Raw genomic sequence first — 20,550 nt, 5'->3', positions numbered from 1 at the left:
AGCAGAGCAGATGTTCAGTATGTATTCAGAGTTTATTACAAAGCACAGAGACCATATTTCAGCACACCATAAGGGACTTGTGAGTTGGTCCTTTTGCAGATTCCACTTTAAGGCATTGTTCACCATTTCCCCCTCAGTTATAAAATATTTGCAAGTTTGAATTCTGGCTACCTTTGGCATTACCGGCGAGACCACAACTCTGAGAATTTTGCCTATATGATGCCTTTTTGTCCTTCCTGTTCTGTCTGTCATACTCAATATTCTGGATTGTATAATACATCTCTTATTTATTTATTACATTTTTATCCCACCCTTTCCCAAAGGAGCTCAGTGTGGCATACAAGCTTCTCTTTCCTCTACTCCCATTTTGTCCTAACAACCCTCAAGGGCCGGCCATACTGTTAGGCAGAGTGAGACAGCCACCTCAGGTGGCACATGCTGAGAGGCGTAGACAGAGCTGTGCGTACCATATGATCTGCCCTGAACTTCGTAAGCTAGCCTGCTGCCCTCGGGTACAGTGGAGGATGCTGTCCCATAGCCAGTAAGCTTCACGTGTAACTCCAGCTGGTTTCTGTATGTAGAATAGCGCCATCTTGACCTTTTGCTTTAAGCAGCAAAATGTTTAGGGCTGGCCATGACAACCTTGTAATGTAGGTTTGGCAGAGATGAGGGCTGGCCTAACATCACTCAATAAGCTTTGTGGCTAGGTGGGGATCGAATCAAGGTCTCCCCACTCCTAGCCTAACACTCTAAACGCTAAGCTTCACTGTCTTTTTATACAATTTGAGACCAACTTAAGCAACTGTAAACTAGCAGCTGCTCACTAACACTGCACCCCTAAACAGGCCTACTCAGAAGTATTTCAATGTGGCTTACTTCTAGGTTAGTGAATATAGGATTGCAGACTAAAACTATTGTGTCTGTCCTTGTTCAGTTGCTCTACAGCAGAGCTGTGGCCCTCCAGATGTTATTGAACTACAAGCCCCACCTTTCCCACCCATTGGCCATGCTGACTGCTGTGGCTGATGGGAGTTGGAGCCTGACAACCTCTGGAGGGGCCACAGGTTCCCCAACCTTGCTCTACTCAGCTTATGTTGACATATTTTGAAAATGCTTGATATTTCAGCACAGGTATGAAAACAGCTTAAACAACAATTTTTTAATAAATTAAACTTTGTTCCGCAGTACCGAATCCCTAAAGGATTCTTATCTTTCATTTTGTCAGAAAGAAGATAGGAGGGAGGAGGAGTTTATGGTGCAGTAAAGAAAAGTCAAAGGCAAACTCTTCTCATCATCTATCATTCATACTTTGAGTTTAATTAGCTGCTAAATGTGCAGCTTGTCATTACCTGCTGCATCAACATGCATTAGGAACCACCATTAAATGGCTTTTTATTTGTTTAACCGCAGTTCTGTGTAGGCTGGAAAATAATGTATTTCTGAGATTTATTTAATAAAAATGTCAAAGGACATTTTAAATGTTACACCTGCTGGAAGGCCAGATATTATGTGCATACCTGAAATTGAAGTTGTGTGGTGTGTGTGTGGGCTGATCAATTTAGGCTGGAATCCTATATATTCTTATTTGGGGACTTACTTTTGAGTAGGTATGTATAGAATTGTTCTGCTTGTTACAAGAGCCTCATCAGTTGGTTACTACGTTCAATGGATCTTGAAGACAACACAACACATTAGGTAAAACGTATATTGACCTTAGGAACAGGGATTTATCTTGAAAAGTCACAATTCCATTTGTAGATTCATTTAATAGGTTTGGAAACTGAATATTTTCATTCAATGAACTGATATGCTTAGTTGACCAATTCCTTCTACACCTTGATTCTCATACGGTACACTTGAATTCTTGCTTAAAATCTTGTATTTCAATTTTATGAATGGTTTAGACTGCAATGCACTCTGCGTGGGGCTGCCTTTGAAGATGGTTCGGAAACTACAGCTTGTGCAAAATGCGGCGGCCAGACTGTTAACAGGGACCAGGAGGTCTGAACATATAACACCGGTTCTGGCCTGCTTGCACTGGCTGCCTATATGTTTCCGGGCCTGATTCAAGGTGCTGGTTTTAACTTATAAAGCCTTACACGGCCTGGGACCACAATACTTGATGGAACGTCTCTCCCGATATGAGCCTACCCGTACGCTGCGCTCAACATCAAAGGCCCTCCTCCGGGTGCCTACTCAGAGAGAAGCCCGGAGGGTGACAACGAGAAAAAGGGCCTTTTCAGTGGTGGCCCCCGAACTATGGAACACCCTTCCTGATGAGGTACGCCTGGCACCAACACTACTATCTTTTCGGCGTCAGGTAAAAACCTTCCTCTTCTCCCAGGCATTTTAAATATTTTAAACATCTCAAACATTTAAACATCTAAATTATTTAATATGTTGACATTTTAATTCTCTTAACGCTTTTAACATTCTTACCAATTTCACATCTTAACATTTTCATATTTTAGTATTGAGTTTTGCAGCTAGTTATGTGTTCTATTATGTTTATATTTTTTGTTTAATTAATTCATTTTTAACTTGTGTTATACATGACTTTTTTACTTGTACTTCAGATGTTTATGTGTTGTGAACCGCCCAGAGAGCTTCGGCTATGGGGCGGTATAGAAATTTAATTAATAAATAAATAATAATAAATAATAAATAATTAGACTTGGACCTGGTTTACACTGCTGAATTTCTCTACCTGATCATGTATATAGCAAGCAATAACATAGAGAAGGTTTAAAGTAGAGGTAGGGAACATGTGATTCTCCCTGTGTTGCTGGAATCTCTGGCCATTTACTACACTGCCTGTCTGGGGCTGCTGGGAGTTGTTATTATTTATTAAATTTATGTTGAGCCCTTCCAACAAAAAAGGTGTCCAGGGCACCAAACAAAAGTTATAAAGCAATTCTAGTACTGATGCATACTAGGATAAAAGTCTCTACTTAAAGCCTTGTTAGAAGGGAAATGTCTTCAGTAGGAGCTGAAAAGACAAGAGAGATGGCACCTGTCTAATATTTAACGGGAGGGAATTCCAAAGGGTAGGTGCCACAACACTAAAAGCCTGACTCCTATATTGTATGGAGCACAGTGATCAACTGGGTATGTAAGGAGTGAGATGTTCTTTCAGGAGCTGGAAGTCCACCAACATCTGGAGGGCCACCAGTTCTGCATCTCTGGTTTAGAGTGTGGTGCATGTGGCAAGTTGGGAGTCATCACAACTGCATTTTCATAACAGCTGTACTCATTGGAGATGGCTGCCAACTCCCTGTGTACAAGGCAGGGTTGTTTTTTCCTAGTCTGTCTCTGTGAATTCATATGCACAATCATGTGGAGGAATTTAACAGTGTGGGCCTGCTCTTAATTGGAGTTGAATTGCAATTTGTCTGAATCTGCTTGATGGAATGCACAACCAACATTGTCCAACATGCATGGCCTCTCAGGATCAACACAGGGGGATTATTTCAAGTTACTCATTCATGCCTTCTTGACTGTTTTCACACCAACCTCCATTCACATTTTGAGAAGGAAAGAGAACCATTATCTTAAGAAATAGCCTAAGGGTTAAGCCACCTTTTCATACTCATTGCACTCCAAACAAATTATAAAGCTGTTTTGTTCTCTTCCATTATGCTTAGCTTCCCAGCTGCTGCCCTTTCCTTTTGAGTTGTCTATTTCTGGTGTTATCTTTCATTGTGTGTATACCATTGTGGACTTTAAACTTCCAGAGCATCACTGACTGAGAAAAGAAGGGGGTTGCAAGTGGCTGACCTTTCTGTAGATGTCTTCCAGACAACAAACAAATGTGTATTACCATCTAACTTTCTGAGAAAGGAAATACCTGAATTGAACCACAACGTCTAGGTTGTACAACTGGGTTGAGTTCTAGTATTTCAAAATGTGCTTATTATAATGTGTTGGACTAAATGAACACCATCTTAAGGGGGTTGTATATTATTTAAAGGAATAATCATTTTGGTTTTAGAACAGGAAAATGGATATAGGCAAAGATTAAATTATAGCCCAGTGCATGTTTACCGTAGCAGAAGGATTTTAAGAAGTTTTGACATTTCTTTATCAACAGAATAGTTCAGTAGTCCAGTCTCGGAAGTAGGTAAGACAATAATGAGCAACACAATTCTGCTACATGATTGCACAATTTAGCAGCTTTGCATAGAATACTATTTAACTGTTTTCAGTGCACTTCCTGAAGCCCACATAAGAATGCTCCCTTCCCCTCTTAGATGGGGACAGAATATTGCATTACTTCTGCTGATCAAGCCTGCCCTGAGTGTTCAGTGTTACAGATACTTGTTTATTCTTTATTTATTTATCCTCTTGTATTCCACTTTTTTATTTATTACATATTTCACCTTGCCACCGAAGAGCTTAAGACAGCATACATGGTTTCTTCCATTTTGTCCTCACAACAATCTTGTGAGGTAGGATAGGCTGATAGTAACTAGCCCAGGTTCAGTTCATTGATGAGTGAAGTTTTGAACCTGAGTCTCCCCAACCCGAATTCAACACTCTAATCGCTACTTTATAGTGGTAGAGATGGCATAGTGTCACGGAGATGCTTACCTGACCTCGTGGCAGATGAGTCTCTGCTGCTTACTGGGGGACGGAGAGAGGAATAAGGTGGCAGTGAGGTCAGCAGGGTGTAAATCCATCCAGTGAGCCAATCCAATGCTACTGTCAGTGTATTTCCACTATGCCACCCCCCGCCCTGCCACCATGCCCCTCCCCCTCCCAGTAAGTAGTAGAGACTCATCTGCCAGGAGGTCAGGTAAACACCTCCACCCCACCACTAGCTTTCTCTCATCCCAGTCACTTTCTAACTCATGGAGGGCAACCTTGGGAAGTGGGGAGCTCCTACTCTCATGGAGGCACCCGGCACATTTTATGACCCTGATTTGCCATGGCACTCTACTTTAGAAGGTCACCCTCTGGACATCAGAAGCTAACTGGAATGGCAACCACCAAGCTAGCTGGAGGGAGGTGAGCGCAAACAAAGCTGGCACGCTCATTCCTATGACCCCTCCCCCCTCTCTCATCTTCACTTAACACACTGTCTGAATGCCTAAAGGTGGATACAATCATTTCAAAACTCAGCAGCTTAAAACTCAAAGGTCTTTAAACTCCACCTGCAGGAGGAGCAGGTGTGTTTGTGCATGCACTGATCTGTCTTCTGCTCCACTCTCATTCCCCAAGGTCACGCTAACCCAGAGCTTGGAAAAGTTACTATTTTGAACTACAACTCCCATCAGCCCAATCCAGTGGCCATGCTGGCTGGGGCTGATGGGAGTTGTAGTTCAAAAAAAGTAACTTTTCCAAGCTCTGCGCTAACCAAGTCGTCAGTACTGATGATCACCCCAAGGCCTAAAAGCGCTAACACCCCTACTCAATCTATCCATCCTTTTATCTTCACCCTTTGGCATTCACACCACTACCACATTGCTGCTTCTTTATTAACTATTATTATTATTATTAATAGAAAGCTCAGCAGGTTGGCTGAGGTCCACATGCTGCAGCTGAAATGTATTTATTTAGTTAATTATTATTGCATTTATCTCCCACCTTTCCTCCAAGTTGCTCAAGATGGTGCATATGGTCCCTCCCCTTTCCATTTTATCCAGCCCTGTGAGATAGGTCAGGCTGAGAGACTGTCTGGTTCAAGGTCACCCAGTGGGCTTCATGGCTGGGTGGGGATTTGAATCTGGGTCTTAGTCCAACAGTGTAACCAACTGATGTTGGGAGACAGGACTGTACATCTTCAGATAATGTGTGTGGGATGGGAGAGGGATACCAATTTGATGAACCTTTGCATTAAGAAAAGAAAACAACACCTCCCTGTCTGCAGAGAGCTTGTTATGGAAAGGGATATTTGGAGATGTGATTTTGTCACGCACCATTTTTTCACTTAGAGACTAAAATTACAAGTAGCGGGGGGGAGTCACGAAACTTTTTGAGCTCATAAAGGGGATCCCATACTCATGAAAGTTGGGAAAAACTGTACTAGACTATTAAAGCCATCATGTCTCTCTCCTCTCAGAACCTGTCACCAAGCAGGCTTTGTACCAAAACAAGACCTCATGACAGTCACAGAGGTCATATAACATTTTTTAAAACATAGCACGTATATAGCATTTCTCCACAGGGTAAAGACTCTTTTCAATCTGCAGCATGATATACATCATCCTACGTATCACATATGAAAACAAGGAGTCTGCTTCTGTGTTGGAATTGCTTTTTAATATGCTTTTAAATCTTTTTTAAAAAAACAATACGCTTTTAAACCTTTTTAAAAAAAACGTCTTCAAAGCTTTTTAAAAAATGTTTTAAAAGTTGTTTTGTTTTAATGTATTTTGATGTCTGTTTTTATGATGTTTTAAAGTGTTTTGGAGGCTTTTGTTTGCCGCCCTGGGCTCCTGCTAGGAGGAAGGGCGGGATATAAATAAATAAATAAATAAAACTCCTGTGTATGTGTAACACTGTTTCTGTCACATCAGGGATCACTGGTGAGCTCCTGCCCTTCTACATTACACGTTACTTAAGGTTCTACTCTGTGCTTTTTTTGATAAAAAATGAGGTGCCAGTACTCATATCTTAACAAAAGTGTCATTGGTGCCAGCACAAAATGGCTGCCAATGGCAGAAAAAAAGAGGCACCACTACTCAGTACCAATGAGTACCATCACACAAAAGCAATGGCTCTGCTCAGTCTGCTCTTCAGTCACTCTACAATAGTCTGTCATGCACAGATATCCAAAGGAGAATGTGCTAATATTTCAGTTTGCTTTACAGAGGTTGGAAAAGTTACTGTTTTGAACTACGACTCCCATCAGCCCAATCCAGTGGCCATGCTGGCTGGGGCTGATGGGAGTTGTAGTTCAAAAAAGTAACTTTTCCAAGCTCTGAAAAGACACATACAAAATTGGTGAATGTTTAATGCCTTTTCCCCATAGATGCCTGCTTGTTCACTGAAATCATTGTAACAGGCCATCCTAGTTATGTCACAGCCTGCACAAATTCATTTGTTGACAATGAGAGGGAGGGCCTTCTCTGCAGTGGCACCTATTCTTTGGAATCAACTCCCTCTAGAGGTCAGGTAAGCACCAACCTTGGTTTTAGGCACTGAAGACTTATTTACTTAAGTATTTGCTACTGTTGTTACCTACCTTTTATATTCTACTATGGATTTTTCATATGTTGCTTTGTTTTATTGTATTGTTTTTATGAAATTGTTGTAAACCACTCTGGAATTTTCAATGAAGGGAGATATATGAACGTGTCAAATAAATAAATTGCAGAAGGAATGGTTATAATTATAGGACAACTGGAACTGCAAAACATTCAGCAATATTTATTATCTAAATAAGCAATTATACCAAGGGATGAAGGGAAGCAGTGTTCTGACATTTTGTGTCCATGTGCCCATATTTATATACATGTGCATGAGTCCTGGCATGGAGAGATGTTTACGTGGCACATGCTCAGAGGGGTACATATATAAGTACATTGCCGACATGTCAAAAAGCATCTAGGTCAGGAGGGTGGAACATGCTGACATAATGCAACACCCCCTCCTCCACAGATGTCCACTGAATATATGGAACAGAGGCTGAAGACTGAAAAGGGGAACAATACTCATGTTGTAGATGGGTAGCAAAGCTTGTATATCTCCGGACCACCATGTGTGAAGCTGTTTTCAGAAACCTGATCCCTGCAGTTTAAATGCTTGCTGGTCCTGACAACAATGTCATATGCTTTTCTTTGAAATTGGTTTCACAGTATGACTGTATTTCCCACATTTTAAAATAGCAACAATGACTGCACAAGGGCTCATGTACTGTCGTAATTTGCATTCTGTGAAGGTCTAAACAATCAGCTCTTTCATCCCCGTCCTCACGTTTTTAACCACTTCACAAAACCTTTGCATAATTGAAGAACCATTTTCATTTGCCCTTCATTATCCTTCAGGGAAAACTAATTTCTCTATCAACAGCAGCATTGTCACTGGCATGAACGGCATTTTGACTGTTCAATCAATACTTCTTATTTCTGTGCTCGGTCTATTTCTTTATGTTCATCAGAGCACTAAACAGCACAAGCATTACCTGGCAGGCAGATGTTTGTAGTAAATCCATGAAACACTGTCATGAACAAGTCGCATTTTCCTCTTCCTTTTCAAATAACAATAATTTTCCAAACACAGCAAGAAGCATATTTGATTCTCATCCTTACTCACCACTTCTGAACTGCCAGAAGAATGTTTAAAAATAAAATGAACAGGACAGCAGAAGTAGTTTCCAGTTAGGCTAACAAAGTTTAGTACCCAATTGCAAATAAACAAATATGGTTAACTTTGATCAACCCTTTCATTCAGAAGAAAAATCTCATTGGAATTAAAAAAAACAGACAAGCAAACAGACAACCAAATCTCAGTCTAAGATCTATAATCTATAAGAACTAAATTTTAATTTATTAGTTCTCTGTGGGAATATGCATACAACCAATCAGGTAATGTTTTATTAGTGCATTTCATTGTGTATATAGTGGAAGAAAACTATGCCCAGGCCCCTAACAACTGACAACTAGTTCCAATGGGGCTTTGGGGATGTGTTTGTCAACCACCATCCCCACTCCACATAACAAGCTACTTTTCAGTCTGAAGGGATTTTGTGATAAAAGTGGACGGAAACTTCCCCTTGGGAAATCCCACAAGGCATGTCCAAGTTTCTGGGTGTTTCCAAAGTAGCCCTTTGGATCTGTGTCTTTTAAAAAATAAAATATAGAAGCAGCTAGGGGGTGAGGAAGAGAGAGGAATCAGTGGCATGCAAGGAGGGGTGTTTAATCCTTTCTTCTTGTAATTTTATTGATTTATTTAAATTTATCCTGCCCCCACTTTAAAACCATCTTAAAAACCATCTTAAAAACAATTATAATATAGATGCAGACCGGAATAAGATCTCTAATTAAAAGGCTTGTTGAAAGGGGAAGGTCTTCAGGAGGCACTGAAAACACATCAGAGATGGCACCTGTCTAATTCCAAAGGATAGGTGCCACAACACTAAAGGCGCAGGACCTCCTGATGAGATGATATCTGCAGGAGGCCCTCACCTGCAGAGTACAGTGATTGACTGGGTATATAAGGGGTGAGATTATCCTTCACCTGTAATGTGATTCTGATTGGTGGGAGCTGGTAGGGGGTGTAGCTGGTATGGGGATATGGCCTGGAGAGAGTCCCAAGGGCCTGGAGCAAGGTGGGCGACAGGCTTGACTGGGCCCTTGGGCACCAGCCTGCTCCAGTCCTGTGGCACCCACCCACCCACCCACCTACCTCTCCCATCACCTTATGTTTACTGCTTGTGCACTATGCGCACATGCGTACCATCAACCAAGATGGTGGCAGGGTCTTCCCTAAGGGGGCTGATGCCCCCGCCACCATCTTAGTTGATGGCACACATACATGCTACGCTATGTGCACACACATGCCTGCCATCAACCAAGACAGAGGAAAGGGCGTCAGCCATTTAGGGAAGCCTCCACCACCATCTTGGTTGATGGCAGGCATGCATGCACAGCATTCCCAGCAACAGAAGAGGTAGATGGGGCGTGTGTGCAGGCTTATTGAAGCCTGCATGGTCTGTGTGTGTGTGTGTGTGTGGTGTCTGGGAGTCAACACTGCCACAGATTGCAGAATGGGAGCACTACCTTCCCACCCTAAGGAGGGGCCCATCAGGGCCCCCTCTGGGCTGTAGGAGCCCTCGGCCAGGGCCTGACATGGCCACACTCTGTCACCGGACCTGGTCTGGAGGACTGCATTTGACACCAGGCCTGAAGTTCCCCGCCCCTGATTTAAGGTTTGAGGATTTGGGACACCCCCCCAAATAGTACAAATTAGTAACTAATTATGATACTAATAAAGTTTGATGAAGGAAACCATTGAGTTTCATAGGCACATATCATAAAATGCACATAACATATGAGAACTGTCAGTGTTTCCCTACAATCATGTAAATGTAATAATAACCTGATTTGAGGAAGGATTACTAAACAGGACATGCTGAAAGTATATGATCACACAGTGCTCTTAAAGAACATTCCCTACATGCTTCTAACTAAAAAATATAGCTGCAGCTTTCACTAGTTTAGAAGAAGCCTATAAAGATGAAATAGGATTGTCCTGTTTCCCTATAAAATGCAATTTAACATGCTTGCACTATTTGCCATAGTGCCTTCCCCCCCCCAATTATTTTTCTTTTCTTTTAATGCTAGAGTAGTCAGCCAATCAGTAAAAGATGAAAGGATACATACCAGGAGAACAATTACTGAACCAAACAATAACTCAATATCCAACAAGAAACCTGGGGCTGCAAAAAAGAGGGATATGCAAAACCTGTGCTTTTATTTCTAGTCCATTGATTTCAGTGGGTCTACTCCAAGTATGACTTAGCTGGATACAACCTAGGGTATAGAGTGGGCAACGTAAATTCATAACCACTCTGGCTCATTCATTCTAACCTTTGGAAGTGTTTACTTCTGTTATGTTAATTCTATACTTACACCAAACACTGCTATCCCAATTTATTTGAAGGAAAAGAACTGAGCCACCATGATGCATCATGAACTGTTTGATCAGGTGAGTTGGTCTTAAGAAGCTACTGTATGCTTGTCTAGTATTGGCTGAACTGCAATACTGTGCACACCCATTTAAAAAGTTAGCACAATATTCCAAATATTTTTACTTTTTTCTGTTAATTATGCAACAAATCTATACAACAAAACTGTAGAACATGAAGAATTTGGGTTGTATCCAAATAAGGGTGTTTCTAGACAGAAGCTTAATATTGCAACAGGTACTTCAGATAGGTTTTTTTAAAAAAACATCAGATTTACTGGTGAAGGAGAATTCCTGATTAAATGGGGGAAGGATAAAAGCTGGCATTTTGATGCCAATGACACCACATGAACACTGCAAAAAACCTGTATGTTTCAAGAGCACTGATCCCACAATAAACACCCTCCTGGAAGCACCCTGTCATACATGGAGTAGACACACTGAAATCAATGGTCTTAAAAGTGAAAGACCATTGATTTCAGTGTGTCCACTCTGTGTAATGACTTAACTGGATGCAACCCTTCATTTTTTTAAATTCTGCCGTTCACATATTGGATCGTGTGTTTATGTACACATACATCCACAGATGTAGCATAAGGATTCAGTTGTAGTTTTTAAATGTATGTAGTTAATATTGTTTCATGCTCTCCACTTCTGTGACCAGTAAGAGGTTCTGGGAAAGCTTAGCAGAGTCAGTTCCATTGTATGCTTGTGATGTTTCCATAGTATTACTTACATATGTAAAAGTTCAGCAAAGTAGCTTCCTAACCAAGTTGCATGGGAAATCTGCCTAAATCTGAAAAATTCCAGACAGTTTTAAGACTGACTTTGAAAGGGCTGTGGTTCAAAGCAAGTTATCAAGGGGATAGATTTAGTTTTGGCTAAGAAACAAAGTTGTCCTAAGAATATGTGCTTAATACCATGCCATCTAAGGGCAGATTTACACATGTGCACATCATTTAATGATAGGCAGTGCACTACGTACTGCTCTTTGAAAAAATAGTATCTGAGGTGGTATGAAAGTTGTGTCTACAGTGTATTCTTGATAGCTTAATCACACATGAAGTCACCACTTGATATTGTAATCATTATCATGTTCGTGTGAACCATTCCTGGACTGAGAATGCTCAATAGTTAAAGTCAAGGGAATAATTGTTTGCTACTCCTGTTACAGGATTAGGAACAATGTATTTAAGCCCCAGTTGCTAAACCACAATGCTATGGTTAAAAGAGTATAGACCAACTCTACTTTCTTTGTACAAAAACATGAACTGCACTACAGAGGGATACTATGTTGAAAGGCAGCTCTCTTCCTGCAATCAGGTGGTAGGGAGAGATAGAGCTGAGTGTCACCAGCATATTTATGACATTGTACTCCAAATCTCCTGATGACCTTCTCCCAGCGGTTTCATATAAATGTTAAAGAGCATGGGAGACAGAATGGAACCTTGCGGTACCCTACAGACCAACAGCCAGGGGGTCAAGCAGTAGTCTTCCAGCACCATTTTCTGGGTCCTGTCTGTCAGATAGGACCGGAGCCACCGTAAAACAATGCCTCCCAATCCCATCCCAGCTAGACAGCCCAGAAGGATACCATGGTCGATCGTATGGAAGGCTGCCGAGAGGTCCAGCAACACCAACATGGATGCACTCCTCCTGTCTGATGCCCGGCATAGGTCGTCAAGCAGGGCAACCAAGGCAGTCTCTGTCCCATGGCCAGGCCTGAAGCCTGATTGAAAAGGGTCTAGATAGTCCGATTCATCCAGGAAAACTTGGAGCTGAGCAGCCACTACCCTCTCAATCACGTTGCCCACAAAGGGGAGATTAGAGATTGGGTGGAAGTTGTTAAAATCCACAGGGTCTAACGAAGTTAAGATCTGCAGGGTTGAATGACTTTTAAAGATACAGAAGACCTCTTGGTTGCTAGGCCGAGCCTCCAAGAGGTCTTCTGTATCTGTAAAAGTTGTGCAGGGGGAAGGGAGAATTTCACCTTGTGGTTTTTCCCATTACAGGGTTGGAAGAAAACCTGCACTTGGCTGCATTTTCTCTTCTCCTAAAGATACAGAATCATTCTCAGGCCCTGAGCCTGGCAACCCTACTCTGTACATTGGGTGTGCCTGGATGAAAAGAAATACCTGTCCTCATTCTTTGAGATGTAGAGATTGTTGGAAGTGGGGCAAGAGCAACTGTTTTGTTCTTTTGTCTATGTTCCAGAAGGAAGATAGAATTAGCGTCCTCCAGATAGATAGGCTTGTTTACCTTGACCTGTGATGCTCTGACTGACTTCCTTCCATCTACTAGAATGGTACTTCTTTAGGGAAGCTTACCTGCCCCTCCTCCTTCTGCCCTTTTCCACTTTTTTCTTCTCCGACTGTCTGGGAGAAAGGAGACACACTTTGTCTCAGCTCTCTCCTAGCCATGAGGGTAACTCCCACACCTGGGCATTACGCCTCCAACTTAGCTAGTTAGAACTAGGTGTGCTTTTCTATCTACAATGTATTTCTATAAATAAAGTAGCTTTTCTTATTTTACTAAGTCTCAAGTCTCAGTGATTCTGATGTAGGGTAAAAGACTGCTTTCTTAGATAAACGCATGCACACGCTGGCACACTCGCATTTCAGCATCTGCTGGTACTCTCTGCTGCTGTAAACAAATTTAGCACACAAACACACAGCAACAGAGATAAAATCACGTTGTGCTTCAGAGTGTCTTCTTACCACTGCACTTGTTTCACTTGGGGTAGTGTTCACCACGCTGAAAATATGTTGATCTTAGCATCTCCTGACATATTCAACTTGCATATGAGTAAGAGGATTTTGAAATGTATAGAGGAACCAGTAACCCGAAGATCACTTGGTTCTTAACTTTCAGAATGGCATGCAACAATTTTCAATTTAAGGATTCAAGTGGTAAAGTAGAACATTTCTCTTTCAGAGACTGACTTCTTTGGGAACTCTGGTACATAACTTTTTTTTCAGCAATGTGATGTATATGTGGTTGCTTATGGATCCTGCTTTTATTTATAGTAGTTTATTATTATATTTTCCTGTTGTCTCACTGAATGGGTTATATCTATATTTGTTCTTTCCTTTCTTTGACTGCTGCCTCATAAATCTAGAGCACAGATAGCCAGGCTATGGCACACAGGTGTATTCTTTTTGATTTGTACAGCTCAACTACTATGTACACAAATACATAGATTATACACTCGTTGAATGTAATGTGTGAACACCCCATGTCTTGCTAAAAGGAATGGTCACCATTGATCCAGAAGATATTTGGATACCATGAAAACATACACATGGAAATGTATTTGGTAAGTTTTATTTTCAGTTGATACTGGGTATGAAAGAGTCTGAAGACATAAGTGTGAATGCAAAAAAATGATTGTATCTTTTGTAATCAATTAATTGCATCCAGCAATGCCTTATCATTTCTCTTCCTGTTTAAATGTCTATAACTGTTAGCTAAAGAGGTTTTGTTTTAGAAATGGCTATTCAAACATTTGAAAGTTAATGGTGAAGGTCTCTTAACTGCTCACATTATGTCAGGAAGAAAGAGACTTTATGCAAATAGAATGCAACGACTTTTTCAAACAAACATTTGAAGTAATTTAAGAATGGATCAGCTTCTAACTTTTACCGTTTGTGGCATTACCCACATCTGCCCTTGAAGTATATAACTGGATATTCTCCTATTCATATAGTTCTCAGAATGTTCATTTATTCTGTACTCAGGCCATTAAAATGCCTACATTGACTTTCCATAGTCATTTGACAGGAATTGAGAAGAAAGGCACCAATTTGGACCCAGGTTTGTCTTGGACTGCAGTGAACATGGAGATTCAGCCATACACAATGCTTCATAGACAAACAGATTTAATAAGGAGAAATGGAAAGACAGAGGGTGCATTCCTAGGTATACTTACTTACAGTAAGACCCACTGAACAGAGTAAACACATTGGATCACCCTGTACATTCCCGATTTGTTCACAAATTACTATGTGCTTCAGCAAGTGAATGTAAAATGACCTATTATTACCTCTAGCCACCTTTAATTAATTAATTAAAGAATGCATTGCGGGTTAAAAAGTCAAAAGAACAAGACGACAAAACAAAATGGAAAGGCAAAAATAATAATCTCAACCCTTATAAACTGTAAAATCAGATAACAGAGCGGCGCAGTATAATAAAAAGGTGGTCTCCAAATCATACCCATACATTCAAAGATAAAAGTGCAATGTCTCGTAAGATTGAATTTAGTCAGAATGCTAAGCACAAATATGTGTCAAGAGACTGGACACAAAAAAAGATATACCAGCAATAAAACTACTGACGCGGAAAAGCTGCTTTGATCTGAGATGTCAAATTAGTGAAGGATCTCTTGCCCAGAAACGATGGCCTAATCCCCTGTCAATCCTTATTATCCCATTTTGGCCATTTTATAAACTTGTTCACACCGAAGCTATATAGTACGCCTCTCTAACCTGGTCCAAAAGGATAACAATTCAGATCTTGACACTAAAGAGTAGACAAATTGAAATGAGGATTAGCAAGAGCCAGAGGTGTTGCTAAAGTGCCAAGTCTAGTGACAGGACCTCGACATTTGTTTGTTTAACCCCCTCAACTTCAAAGGAAATAATAACATGGGAGGATGTGGCACAAAAAAGCTAAGAAACTTCAGCTACTACTCTCCTTCCTCAGAGGGACTGAAAAAGTCTCTCCATTGTGCTTACTTGTTTAATCCCAAAGTTTCCTTGTTTCGTCACATTCCTATCAGAGATGGTAGCTTTAGCAAGTGTAACTAAGTGGGACAATTTGCTAGACTCTTTGTTGATATGAGCTCCTTGGGGATTTTTTGTTCGCCATGAAAATGGACTTTCTAACGTTTGGTTCTCTAGTTTCAATCACAAGTCTTCAACATGGCATTAAAAATTACAGTGGAAACTATCCACACCAGACATTTAAAGCACGTTACACCACTTTAACGGTCATGGCTCCCCCCCATAGAATTCTGGGCACCATAGTTTATTTGTCACAGAGCTTCAGTCCCCAGCACCCTTAACAAACTATAAATTTTGTACAACAAACCCCATGATTCTTTGGGAGTAGCAATTTGCTTTAAATGTATGGTGTGGATATGACCAAAGTCAGTATCAGGGTTTGGCAGATCCAGCAACAGACCACTGATGACCCACTTTAACCAGAAAGGGGTGGGGGTGGGGTGATGCACAAACTGAGGAAACACATTAGAGTCTCTGCACATAGTTCCACAGAGTTTCATGTACATTTGATGTATTAATAAGACCAATAATAAGCCTGGGTAAGTCTAAAGGGATAGCAAATATTGGCATGTGAAGGTTTTACCTGTCACTGGAGCTCCAGAGAGCCAACCAGAGATCTAGGTGGGTGATGTGGGGGCTTCCAGTCCTAGGGTGGATCTATTGACTCTTCAGGATCAATAGCAGTGTGCAGATCTGTTGGAGGGTCCTGCTCTACTTGTTCCTCTCTGATGAAACCTTAGGTTCAAGGTCTGGGCACTTGACACTTCCCTGTCAGCTAACTAAACGATTTAAATATGAAATACCATTACAGGCCAACTAAAATACTGCCACAGTCAAAGAAGTGCAATGAATATTGAGAAAATAGCCAATTTACATGCATTATAAACATCCCCAGAAGTGCAGCTTCGCTTACCCGCGCGAAGCTCTGGGGAGCGGAGCATAGTTGCGGCCGAGGGTGAAGCCGCAGCAGGCATTTTAAGGAAGGGAATGTAGCGCGTCGCCTTGAGATGACGCGCGACGTTCTGCACGGAGGAGGCGGAGCTAAGGGGCTATTTAAGCCCACGCCGCCGCCTCCAACTTCCTCTTGGCTCGCGACTACAAAGAGAGGAAGAATGACGGCGTGGGACAAGACGGAGCTACTGAACAGCGAGGGACAGAGAGCGGTGGCCATTTTCTGGCCGCATGGTCGATGCTTGGGCCTGATCAGCCCATTTAAGGTTGCAGCCACGAGGGCAACGGCTGTTAATGCTGCTGTGTGGCTGCAGGTGGCCTGGTGGTGAGGCCTGGCAAGATTACACAAACATCCTACCCCTTATACAGGGAGGAGGGAGTGGATGTTAAACAAGGATTACAACCACATACATTTAAATATTACGCCAGTATATTTAGGCAGTTAAAGGGATAGATAGATAGATAGATAGATAGATAGATAGATAGATAGATAGATAGATAGATAGATAGATAGATAGATAGATAGATAGATAGACTCATCCCTGTGGGTTGCTGATTCCCCCCCCCCATAAAAGGGGAAGGGGGTGAAGGTAATATAAGAGTACCACTTAGATATATTGAACATTTACATTCAATATTAAATAATTAATGATAAACAGATATGAGCCCAATGCCTCCTAAGAAGGGGAAAGTTGGGCCAAAAGGTCTGATGAGACCTTAGGTTCAAGGTCTGGGCACTTGACACTTTCCCTGTCAGCTAACTAAACGATTTAAATATGAAATACCATTACAGGCCAACTAAAATACTGCCACAGTCAAAGAAGTGCAATGAATATTGAGAAAATAGCCAATTTACATGCATTATAAACATCCCCAGAAGAGAATACTGAGGAGGGTTTTTGAGAACAAAGCCATTTCTGCTCTACAAAGATAACAATAAGTATACAATAAGGGGAGAAATAGTAAACCAGTAACAAAATGCAGTGGGGTAAGTTCTCATAGACAAATGTTGAATATTTATATTTGCCAGTAAAAATTAGCATACTAACAGTGAAATCCTATGTGGTTCTACTCATAAATTCAATGGGACTAACTTCTAAATAAGTGTGCACACAATTATTGCCTAAACAGGTTTCCTTTTAATAAGAATACAATTCAATACAGGTCCCGACATCTTTTGGATAATTTATACTGTTCATTTCCTCCATATTTCATTACAAACTTAACTTTTTTCAGGGCCATCCATTCAGATGACTTGCCTTTAAGTTACTCCCACTTCAGCCATGCAGAGTTAAAACTCTATAAATTAAATGGATTTCCTGTCTCCATAGAATAATTAATAGCCATTTATGAAATTATGGGAAATTGTTCTCATTTGTTTCTTCTTCTGCTTATATGATCCATTCAAATGGTTTAGGGATTATTAGAAATTATTACTAGTCCGTTTTAAAAAAGGGGAAGAGCCCTTTCAACTGTTTTCAGTTTTCTTGTTTTTGATATTATTTAGTTAATGTACCATTCCTGGGTGTGAAGTACAGTTTTGCTTTCTGAACTTTTCAATGGCTTTGGAATAGTCAACAGATCGTGGAGTCAGCCAATACACTACAGTCTTAGCTGGCACCAGGTTTTGAGAAATGTTAGGGCAAAAACATTTTCAAATGATATGTTAAAATGATTAGCTGTGTGTTTAAACAAAGATGATTTCCCCTTGTTGTTTATCGACATTTGTTTATCATTTATCAACATTTTTAATCAATGCTTGTTAAATACTAACTACTTCTGGTACCCTCTATATTTTGAACAGAGCAGATGTATTATAGAATAAAGAATTTCATGGAGAACTGTGTTAGGGCCTGTGGGCCAATGCAAACCATGTTGGCTTTATTTTTCCAAGCCCCCAAACAGGTTGTGTGAAATAGTTCTAAAGGTGTTTGTAATACTACATTTAAAAATGTAGATATGCTGCTGTATATGAGAGCTGCACTTCTATATACATTTAATGTGGGAGTAAGCCTCAGTGAATACGGTGAAATTTACTTCCAAATAAATCTTAATTTCTTAATGTTCTTTTTTGCCCTGTAAATTTCCATGTACACTGACAGTATTCTGTAGAAACTAAAATGAAAATAAACACACGTTGGCGACAAAACTTTGGGCGACAATATGGGCAACACACATCTTTTTTGAGAAGGAGAGGTGTGTGTGTTGAGTTTCCTACATTGGGGGATGCCATACTCTGGGTGCTGGCATCGCTCCCTATCTACGATGGCCAGCTCAGCTAGTCCACATGATTTTTTTTTCAGTGGCTGGCATAGACTTTCACTCAGGAAAAGGTTTTGTTTTGGTTATTTTTTGTCTTGCCGATGCTGATACTGTCCCGAGCATCTAAAAGGCAGGAAACAAGCAAATAAATAAATTCAACAAATAAATTAATTAAATAAATCGTTTTAACAGCTGGCTTCAATTGTATTTGATACATTTACAACTTGTAAGTTTACAGTCTCCTGCTCTTTTTTTAAACAGGGTTTTTATTATTATTTGGATAACTGTTAAATAAATTATATAATGTAGATCCTTGTTTGGCACATCTCGACATCAGTTGTTGACTTGTGCCTAAATGATGTTTCTCTGCTTAAACTGATACACTGCAATTTCTGCTGTTTTTGAGAATGTTGTTATCATCATTCTCTCCTGCTGCTACAGCCTTGCAACCCCTTTGCTTAACTTCTTACACTGGCTCTTGTCACTTCTTGTGCTGAAGTTCAAGCATATAGTTCGCAGGTGAGAAACTTTTGATTCCAGACATTGGATTCCAACTTCCATCAGCCCCTGCCAGCATGGCCAATGGTCAGGAATTATGAAAGCTGTGGTCCAGCAACATTTGGAGGAACATAAATTCCCTATCCCTAATCTAGTCTTTATTGACCCTTTCCTGGGTGTTTTATCTACTTAAGATAATGGAGGCTTATTTAGACTGAATATAAAGTGTAATATAAAAACAGGATTGTGCAATGCATGTCTGGGTCCAGGTCAGCTTCTTCCAGTTGGAGGAGCAAGAGGATAGCTGACCAGCCTGATGTCTTCATGTTGTGTTTGTTTCACTAGTATATTCGTGGCAAAACCAGATATACCATGCTCAGTGGCAAAACTGGATAAACCTGCTGTGAAACCTTTTAGTATTTTACATCTTTCTTTGCCTTTAGAACACATAGCAAAGAGAATCCAACACAGCTACCTTCCCATGAGATCACTGAATGTCATCTCCATTGCTAACAATTAGAGGGAAACATTATTTGCATGAAGACCATGTGACAATCAGTTAGTCAACCTTTATTGCTTAGCCATAGGCCATCGCAAAGCATACAAAATACAAAGTATCTAGTTTCCTCTACAAACATATTAAAATTACATAATAAAATATAAGATGAATATGGCGCAATCTAAAACTGTGCTATTTGTCCTATAGCGTGTCTGAGCAATTGCATGTCTGCTCTTCTATGTGCTTCACCCGGAGCTTTTGCGCTGCGAGTGCAAACTGAGCAACTCTGTATGTAATCATGTCACCCTTGTCTGATAAAATAAGGGAAATAATATGTGGGTCCAAAAGCGCTCCCTGCCATGGCAGAAGGCCTCCCAAAAATTTGATCCGAGGATTGGAGTACAAAGGGCATTCCAATAGATAATGGGGCAGATCTTCAACCACTGCTGCTCCACATATACAAAGCCGCTGAGCCCATGGAACCTGCTTGTATCGTCTGAGCAGCACTGCATTTGGCATCGTTTGGAATCTTAGTGCCGTAAAGGCCTGCCGGAGATTTATCGTAAGGGGGTAGGCCAAATAACTCGCTCTAAGGTGGCCCTGCTTGAATACTCCATACCACCTGGAGAATTTGGAGTTAATAATAGCCAGCCTATCTAACCAAGAACAGTGCCTAAAAATAGCCTCACACAGCCTTGCTCTATTAGAAAGCATTGGGGAGTCCTGGACTGGGATATGGTACAAATGATAAAAGCCAGATAAACTGGATGACCAATGTTTGTCCGTAGAAGCCAATTCATAGCAAGATTTCAGAATTGGTTTGGCTGTGGCATTTTTAGCTGACTCCCCAAAATTAAGTAGAGAGTAGTGTGCTCGGGCTCTAACTGTAGCTAGACCAGACTCTGCGTGTAAAAGTGCCGCTGGGGT

This window comes from Rhineura floridana, chromosome 8 (genome assembly GCF_030035675.1).
Source record: "Rhineura floridana isolate rRhiFlo1 chromosome 8, rRhiFlo1.hap2, whole genome shotgun sequence".
NCBI lineage: Eukaryota > Metazoa > Chordata > Lepidosauria > Squamata > Rhineuridae > Rhineura > Rhineura floridana.
This window is presented reverse-complemented; position numbering follows the sequence as displayed.